Source organism: Coenobita brevimanus, chromosome 109, assembly GCF_032717465.1.
Source record: "Coenobita brevimanus isolate Jiangsu-jjx chromosome 109, ASM3271746v2, whole genome shotgun sequence".
Classification (NCBI taxonomy): domain Eukaryota; kingdom Metazoa; phylum Arthropoda; class Malacostraca; order Decapoda; family Coenobitidae; genus Coenobita; species Coenobita brevimanus.
In genome coordinates, this window is record NC_137062.1 from 7692683 (window position 1) to 7702498 (window position 9816).

Genomic DNA, 9816 nt, shown 5'->3' on the forward strand with positions numbered 1-9816 from the left:
AGTATGTACGATGGTGCGAAGGCTGCAGTGCGTGTGGATGGTGAACTAAGAATTTTTCTCTTTGAAAGTTGGTTTGAAACAGGGATGTGTCATGTCTCCATGGTTGTTTAATCTGTACATGGATGGGGTAATAAAAGAGGTACAAGGTAGGGTAGTGGATGTTGGAGTGGCCCTGGTGAGAGAGGATAGTGTTTGGAAACTCCCTGTACTGTTGTTTGCAGATGATACTGTGTTGTTGAGTGAAGACGAAGGGGAGCTGCAAGGCTTGGTGGATGAGTTTGAGAGAGTGTGTAAGAAACGGAACCTAAAGGTGAACGTAGGGAAGAGTAAAGTAATGGTCTTTGAAAGAGGTGAAGTTAGTGAATGTACGGCGAGTTTAGATGGTGAGGAATTGGAAAATGTGAGTACGTTTAAGTATTTGGGTAGTGTGATGAGTAAGGATGGAGGTTTGGAGGGTGAAGTGCTTGAAAGGGTACAGCAGGGAAGAAAGGTTGCTGGTTCCTTGAAAGCAGTGATAAGAAACAGGGAAGTGAGCATGGAAGTGAAAAAGTTACTGCATGACAGTATTGTGATACCAACTCTAACGTACGGAAGTGAAGCTTGGACATTGTTGGAAGGACACAAGTCAAGAGTGAGAGCAGTGGAAATGAGTTATTTAAGAGGAGCCTGTGGAGTCACGTGGAGAGACAGGCTGACGAATGAGGATATAAAGGAGCGTTGTGGTGTGAATGTGGATGTGATAGGAAGCGTTATGAGGAACACACTGAGGTGGTTTGGCCATGTGGAGAGTATTACGATCCATGGGGAGTATTTAACTGTATCTACCCTATGAAGACCCATGGAAAGCAATAAGAAAAGAGAAGGATCATGAACACTATGCAACTAGACAAACTACAGGGTAGATTGATAATGATTTGGTTGATTATTCATTTAATTTAACAAACTAAACATACAATAATTACAACCCTAAACCTAACTAAACCTAAGAAAAAAACAATATAAATACCTAAAGCCATTCACCATCAGAAGATTAATGAACTAATGCAAGGAGAAAACTGATACTCATGGTTTACAGCAAAAGAAGGCGTTGAAGATGGGTTCCCTATAACACAGGCTTCCAGGTAAAGGTCAGGAGTGGTTCACTAAGATATTCCCAGGGCAGAGGATGAGTGTGAACTGAACTTGCGCGGGAAACAGATAATCAGGCAACCTCGCTTCACACAGAAAAAGGGAGGGAAAGTCAGGTGACATGTTGGGAAACTAGTAGTATCAAATCCAGTCAACAGATGGAGCGCTGGTAGCGTGAGGTGGACGAGTGCTTGACTTCAGTCAAAAGATGGGAGTTCACGAGGGATGAGGCGGAGGAGTAATAATTATAGCCGTAACACCTCCCCCACAAAGACCTACGCAGTGGAAGCACGAAGGAGGTAGATTACTCTGTAGCCTCGATGGGATGTCTCGACAGGGTATCCGCGAGAATGTTGTCAACACCCCTTATATGCTGAACTTGAAGATTAAATGGCTGAACAAGCAGGGCCCATCGTAGAATCCGTTGATTGGAATTCTTCATAGTCTGGAGAAATACAAGAGGACTGTGGTCCGTAAAGACAGTAGTAGGATGAGGATGGTGGCGAAGATAGCACTCGAACTTCTTGATTGCTAGCACGAGAGCTAGAGCCTCTTTCTCAATTGTGGAGTAGCCCCGTTGATGTCCTTTCAGCTTCGACGAATAGTAGGCAATAGGATGGAGAACACCACTCACTGGGTTGGTTTGCAGCAAAACAGCACCAACCCCAACTCCACTAGCATCGATATGAAGATGGAAAGGTTGCGAGTGGTCAGGAGTTCTGAGGACAGGTCTGCTGGCAAGAAAAGTTTTCAGACGTTGAAAGGCAGTCTCGCAGGCAGAGGTCCACTTGAGGGGGGTTCGAAGTGCGGTGAGATCAGTCAGTGGAGCTGCAACACTGGAAAAGTTCTTACAAAAACGACGATAGAAACCGGCCATCCCCAAAAACCTCATGACTTCCTTTCTGGTGGTTGGAGTTGGGAATGCTAGAACTGCTTCCACATTGGCCTCCTTCGGTAGAACTTGCCCCTGTCCCACAACATGTCCAAGATATGTTACTGTAGAGTCTCCAAAAGTAGATTTAGCTAAGTTGATGGTAAATCCTACTTCTTTTAGTTTGTTAAAGAGGGCATGGAGACGTGTCAGGTGTTCGTCCCACTGGTCAGCCATCACCACAAGGTCATCCAGATAAGCTGAAGTCCCAACCAAATCCTGTGTGATGAAGTTGATGATCCTCTGGAATGTGGCCGGAGCATTAGATAACCCAAATGGCATTACAGTGTACTGATATAACCCAAATGGGGTTATGAAAGCAGATATTAGTTTAGCTCTGTCTGTCATACCTATCTGGTAATAGCCTTTTTGGAGATCTATTGTGCTAATAAATTCGGAGTTTCCTATGCAATCTATTAAGTCCTCTATGAGTGGTAGGGGATAAGAGTCAAGAGACAGTGACCTTATTGACTTTACGATAGTCTGTACAGAACCTGTGGCTTCCATCGGGTTTTGGAACTAAAAGGCATGGGGAAGCCCAAGGAGAAAAACTTGGTTCTGCAAGGTGATTAGCAGTTAAGAATTCAACTTCCTTTTTCATTACTTTCATTTTTAAAGGATTAAGACGATATGCTGGCTGTTTAATTGGACTAGTAGCATCGCTAACCAACCGTATGTCATGTTTTAAGAGACCACAAAACCCTGGTAAATCAGCAGTAACTTCAGGATAAGACTTCAATAACAATTCTAGGTCATCCTTTTGTATGTTGGTCAAACTTGATAGGTAATCACATAGAGATTCCATGATCATGCTGTTAGGTAGGTTACCGGACGGTTGGGGTAGGTCCAATTCTGGGTTTGTCAAGTCTGAAGTCTCTGGCTCTGGCTCCGTTCCCACAAACAGTACAGGGTTCATCTCATTTCTCTCTGCATAGTGCTCCTCTGGGCATCTAGTAAAATAAGGTTTCATTAAATTCACATGAACAAGTTGAGAGTCTTTACGTCTATCTGGGGTGTGTACTACATAATTCAACTTTGATAGTTTTTTGGCAACTACATATGGGCCAGTGAATTTACTCCTGAGGGGACTACCTGGAATGGGAAGAAAGAGCAAGACCTTGTCTCCTGGGGAGTAACTGTGTGCAACAGACGATGGATGTTGAAGTCTTTCCATTTACACTGAGCCTTTAATAAGGTATCTTTAGCAATCGTTCTGACTTCTGATAATCTAGATCTTAAATTATCAATATAGTGAGATACAGATGGACTTTCTTGAGTAGTGCTGTTAAACCACTGATCTTTCAGAAGCTTCAAGGGACCCCTTATTTGTCGTCCATATAATACCTCAAATGGAGAATATCCTAAAGACTCCTGAGGACACTCCCTTATAGCAAAAAGAAGAAAGTCTATGCCTTCATCCCATTCCTTGTGGTTTTCCAAGCAATACTTTTTCAACATTGATTTAAAGGTCTGGTGGAACCTTTCTAAACAGCCCTGGGATTGTGGGTGATAAGCCGAGGAAGTGACATGTTTAACCTCTAGTTCCTCCATAACTTTTTGAAAAGCCTACTGGTAAAATTCGTCCCTTGATCCGATTGGATTTCTTTAGGGATGCCAAATGCAGTGAACAAATGAAGCAGGGATTTCATTATAGTTTTAGAGGTGATATTTCTGAGGGGATAGACTTCAGGGTATCTTGTTGCAGTATCCATGATAGTAAATAAGTACTGGTTACCTTTCTTTGTCCTAGGTAGAGGTCCCACACAATCAATAACTACCTTTTCAAAAGGTGCTGTCACTACAGGAATTGCATGGAGTGGAGCAGACTTAAGCTGTTCATTAGGTTTACCAGCCACTTGACAAACATGACAAGTTTTTATAAAAGTAGAAACATCCTTTCTAAGACCTGACCAATAGTAATGTTGTAGGATTTTTTTGTAAGTTTTTAAGACCCCTAGGTGACCAGCTATCCCGTCATGAGCCAGTTTAAGGATGGATTGTCTGACAGATTTGGGAATCACAACTTGGTGGATTTCTGACCAGGTATCAAGATGTTTTAGTTCTGGTGGTCTATAAGCTCTCATCAAAACGCCATCATGGAAGTAAAAACAAGGCAATGTATTTAGGTCTTTACCTTCGACTGCAGCATGTCTCAGGGTAGCAAGTGATGGATCAGCCTTCTGAGCTTTAATTAGGTTTTCTTTTGAGATAGTCTGATCCAGCAGATATTCCTTGGGAGCAGGTGGTGGTAATGGATTGATTTTGTTCTTTTTAGCCTTCTGTGACCTAGTTACAACACAGGAGGGAAATAAGTGGGGAGCAACAGTATCTAGAATCTCAGTTGGGCTCTCAGTTAAAGGGTTTTCAACCACTGAAACCATAGGCACAATGAGTTCTCCTGCCAAATCATTTCCCAATAGCAGATGAGATCCCTTGACTGGCAAAGGGTCTTCTCTGACAGCTACTTTAACATTTCCAGATAAAAGGTCACACTGGAGATAAACTTCAGCTAAGGGATAGGAGGGATTAGATGAAAGGTCAGACAAAATCACCTTCTCCCCAGTGAAGGCACTAGATACACAAGGAATAGCATTTCTGACCAAAATTGATTGAGATGCTCCAGTATCTCTCAAGATAGTAATGGGATATGACTCATCATCTTTATTCAGTGAGACTGTACCCTGAAACATAAAAGGAAGGAAGGAATTCTGATGAGGCTTATTTGAATCATAAGTCACTACTGGCTTTTCAATTTCATGAGATTTTTCTTTGGGGTTAAACATGTTTTTTGAAGTTTTACAATTAGGGTGTTTGCAGGACTGGATAGAATGACCTGGCTTTTTGCAATAACTACAGGATATATTGGAGATATTTTGAGTCCAAGGCATCAAGTGTGAAGAGCTCTGCTTACCACCTACCATACCGGAGCTTACACCAGAGGAGTACTTAACACCTGAGATGGAACCACTCCTGTTATTTAGAGATCCCATCAATAAATCATAGGCGTCAGCCAACTCCGCTGCTTTCATGAGATCCCTCTGTCCTTGCTCCTCCACATGCTTCAGGATGGTGAATGGCAACTTACTCTTCCACTCTTCCAAAACCATGAGATTAACCAGGTCTGAAAATGTTGAGGTGTTAGTTGTTTCAAGCCATTTCTTAAACTGTCTTAATTTATCATTTGCAAACTCCACATAAGTATGAGAAATTGATTTTACATGTTTTCTGAACTTCTGTCGATATCCATCAGGAGAAATTGAATATGCACGAAGAATACTAGTCTTTAAACCATTATAATCATTTTTATCATCAAAACTATTATAAACTCTCTGAGCTTTTCCGATCAGCTTTGGGACCAAGACTGATATCCAGTGTTGTTCAGGCCACTCATTTTTCTTGGCAATGTGCTCAAATGTGTTTAAAAATCCATCCACATCATTCTCATCAAACTGAGGCAATAAAGCAGCTTCCTTGTGTGGTTTAAACGCAGTTAATTTCTCTCTCAATTCAATTTCCTTTTCCCTAAGGTTTGAATTTGCATTTGCTTCAAGCTCTCTTATTTGTAATTCTTTCATTTTTACTCTCTTCTTGAGCTAATTGTTCTGTTCTCATTCTTTCTTCTTGAGCTAATTGTTCTGTTCTCATTATCTTTTCTTGAGCTAATTGTTCTATCTTAAGCTGATATTCTAATCTTAATCTTTCCATCTCCACTGGGTCACTGTGTCCTTGTTTAGTATGAGTTGAATAAGGATTATCAACCCTAGTAGGAAAGGAATAACTCATAGGAGTCAAAACATCAATAGCCTCTGTCCCCAGGACTTCCCTTTGAACTAAAGACTCTATAATTGTGTTTTTTAAGACCTCTTTTGTCATAAGAGATTCAATTTCTATTTGGAAGTAGGTAGCAATGCTTTTCCACTCATCTTTCTTTAAGTCTTTTAATTGCTCATGGCTAGGATTTTCAACAAATTTTTGAAGGTCAAACATGATTAAAATGTATGAGAAAATTATGGTAAGTTATATTTTAGACACAGATTACAGGAAGAAAACTCTTTGAAGTCCTGGAAACTTCCAGAGCCTTGACCAAAATATTAACTTACGAAAGTCGTTGTCTATGATTAAGAGCAGAGGATGACGGCTTTTAGCATGATCCGGATTACCCTGATTATAGGATAAGACAAAACAACTTTGATTCTTGAATAATCTGGGACTTGGAAGAGTGAGTATCAAACTAGCCACTTGCCCTATCGCAACTAGCAGATGTAGACCTCACTGGAGCGTGGGATACGGCATTATAAACGATTCGGATATATTCCCCACATTTGATAGAACTTATAACGACCCTGTATTTCGTTAAAAATGAAAGATAAGTTCTATGAAGACTCCTGAACCTATAAACCTATGTGCTGACAAGTTCACACAAATACCAAAATGTTTATTGCATCAAGGATTTTAAATCGAATGGAAACAAGTTTCACACTAATACCAAAATGCTAAATACATCAAGGAAAATTTAAAATCTATGGGAACAAGCAACAGCAACCCCTCAAAACACCATTACTGTAAATGTCTGTCTAGCTGAAATAGGTCCTGTCACGGTCGCCATTTATTACGATCCATGGGGAGTATTTAACTGTATCTACCCTATGAAGACCCATGGAAAGCAATAAGAAAAGAGAAGGATCATGAACACTATGCAACTAGACAAACTACAGGGTAGATTGATAATGATTTGGTTGATTATTCATTTAATTTAACAAACTAAACATACAATAATTACAACCCTAAACCTAACTAAACCTAAGAAAAAAACAATATAAATACCTAAAGCCATTCACCATCAGAAGATTAATGAACTAATGCAAGGAGAAAACTGATACTCATGGTTTACAGCAAAAGAAGGCGTTGAAGATGGGTTCCCTATAACACAGGCTTCCAGGTAAAGGTCAGGAGTGGTTCACTAAGATATTCCCAGGGCAGAGGATGAGTGTGAACTGAACTTGCGCGGGAAACCAGATAATCAGGCAACCTCGCTTCACACAGAAAAAGGGAGGGAAAGTCAGGTGACATGTTGGGAAACTAGTAGTATCAAATCCAGTCAACAGATGGAGCGCTGGTAGCGTGAGGTGGACGAGTGCTTGACTTCAGTCAAAAGATGGGAGTTCACGAGGGATGAGGCGGAGGAGTAATAATTATAGCCGTAACAAGAGGATGGAGGGTGAAAGACTGACGAAGAGACTGTATGTGAGTGAGGTGGAGGGGGAAAGAGGGAGGGGGAGGCCGAGGATGAGATGGAGGGATGGGGTGGAGAGGTATATGAGAGAGGGGGGTGTGAGTTGGGAGCAGGGCAGTGAAATGGCGGGGGACAGGGCGACTTGGAGGCGATTTGTTTGTGGCCACCCCAAACGGGATTGAGGCGTCTGGCAATAGATAGATAGATAGACACACACTCGTCGCCTTTTTTTCTCGTTCTCCTCCTCTCCCTTAATTCCTTATCGCACAAGTTCCCTCTCTCACTTCCCCCCTCCCCCCCAACACACACTGGCACAGGCGCTAACATCGGTATATACGAGCACAGATATGCAGCCAGATAGGTATACACACACAAACACACACACACACACACACACACACACACACATACACACACACACACACACACATTTTTCCTCCACCCCTCAGAGAAAAAAAGAAAAACGTTTCTTATTTATCCAGGAGAAATCTGCGATATTTTCACGGCCATAAGCAAAGGTGAAAGTTAATAATTTATTCAGAAGAGGACACAACTCCTAACCTCCAGTTCCTACCCGGCAAGAAAATATATATATATATATATATATATATATATATATATATATATATATATATATATATATATATATATATATATATATATATATATATATATATATATATATATATATATATATAGGTATTGCATGTGTATAGTAACAGGCTCAGTCAGGTTGTTGGCACCACAGAAACAGCGCACGAAAGCTCGTGGAGGGAGTGTAGTGTTCATCCTCTACCACGCAGGATTATAAACGCAGTTTGAAAACAAAGGAATGGATTTCTTATGTGTCCATTTACAAGCCGAAGTAAGTCATTGGCTTAGAAATTATGTGTGTATTTGCGAAGAGATGACGTAGACTCGGACCTCGACAGCCTCTCAAAAACCTCGTTAGTAGGGTAACCCAGGAAACGCCTACGAACATTGCTATCAATCATTATACGAAAAAGAGTAAATGATTACTGTATCGCACATACTGCTACCCTACTTTAGGGCACGGTACCGTCGAGTGAGAAAACACATTCCCTCACATACGATTTCGTTTTGCAGTTGTATTCCGCTCCAAAACGTGGCAATAAAGCCAGCCCCGACTGATGTACACCCCACTCACCCTCCCAAACACGGCCATTTACGATGAGACTTACGGTATAGCTTCCACAACAACGAAATATGTCTCGAGCGTCTAAATTTTGACCACTTACATATCTCTACCCACAGTCAGGAGTCTCTGCTCGGTCGCTATTTTTGTTTTACTCTAGTTTCTTATATCATTCATTTCATTCATTGCCAGACGCCATGTATCCCAGACGGGGTGGCCAAGGGCTTAGAGTTAATTGTTTTACAGGGAGGGGCACTAATCCTCCACCAACCCCACTTGACACGTAGGGATGCCAACAGCATCTGGTGTTCCCAGGCGGTCACCCATCCAAGTACTAACCAGACCCAACGTTCCTTAACTTCGCTGATCGGACGGGAAGCGGTGTACTCAACGTGGTATAGCCGTTTTTTATATAGTGCCCTTATGAACGTTTAGTTTACAGCCATGAGCTTTTCTGATTAGCCTTGAAAGAACCTGTCTGTGTATTGTTTTACGTGGCTGGCCTAGTTGAACCGAATGAATCTAGGTTAGTTAGATTTGCACTGCAACAAAATTGATCTGATATTATTCAGCTATACTGACATGGATGTAACGAATCCAACAGGGCCTAAAATGATATTCATGAATCCGCACGGACCTGGCTGGTTCTTATTGGATTTATCTGAGTGTTGAATGGCCCTGAAAGAATCTGAAGTGGGTCGAACTGAGCCAGATTGGATGTTGATGTTGTTACTGCTGCTGTTGTAGCCCCATTCTCCTCTGAACATGTACCTGTGGTCTGCAGGCTAAAGGTGCCCTTCTTCTGTAGTCCACCATCTTTTTTCACAGTATAACGAGGAAGGGAACGTTTGTATGACAGGACCGAAGTAATCTGGATATACTGGTGCCACCACGTGAAGGCTTCCCTCTCTAACACCATGCCCCCTTGGGGATGGAGAGAAAGAATACTTCCCCAGTATCCCCGCTTGTGCTGTCTTCTTCGCTTCTCTTCTGCCCTACCTCTCTTCTTAATATCTCCCTGTTGCTTCCGGCCTTTATTTTCCCAATACTTCTGTCAGGTTAAACACACACACACACACACACACACACACACACACACACACACACACACACACACACACACTCACACACACACACACACACACACACACACACACACGTCATCGTGCTTCATGGACATAGTTAACAGCTGTACAAAGGATGATGGTTGGATCATGTCTTCTTTCCCATTGCAGTTAATTTGTCTACTTACTGACCAGCTCCCTTGGCGTAAGACGGTACGATAAACCTTCATCCATGACATTTCCCACAACACACACGCCTCAGGGCAAGGGTTTTGGCTCTGCTCTTATTTTCTGTGGATTGAAA

The 9816-nt window shown here is 41.8% G+C and overlaps 1 non-coding gene across 1 annotated transcript; it reads right to left on the reverse strand.

Annotated features, from left to right (window-relative positions):
- Nucleotides 1-8738: 8738 nt before the first annotated feature.
- Nucleotides 8739-8857, reverse strand: LOC145417272 (5S ribosomal RNA). Its single transcript, XR_013900484.1, has one exon. It is a non-coding gene; the product is annotated as a 5S ribosomal RNA (ribosomal RNA).
- Between the last annotated feature and the right edge of the window lie 959 nt (nt 8858-9816).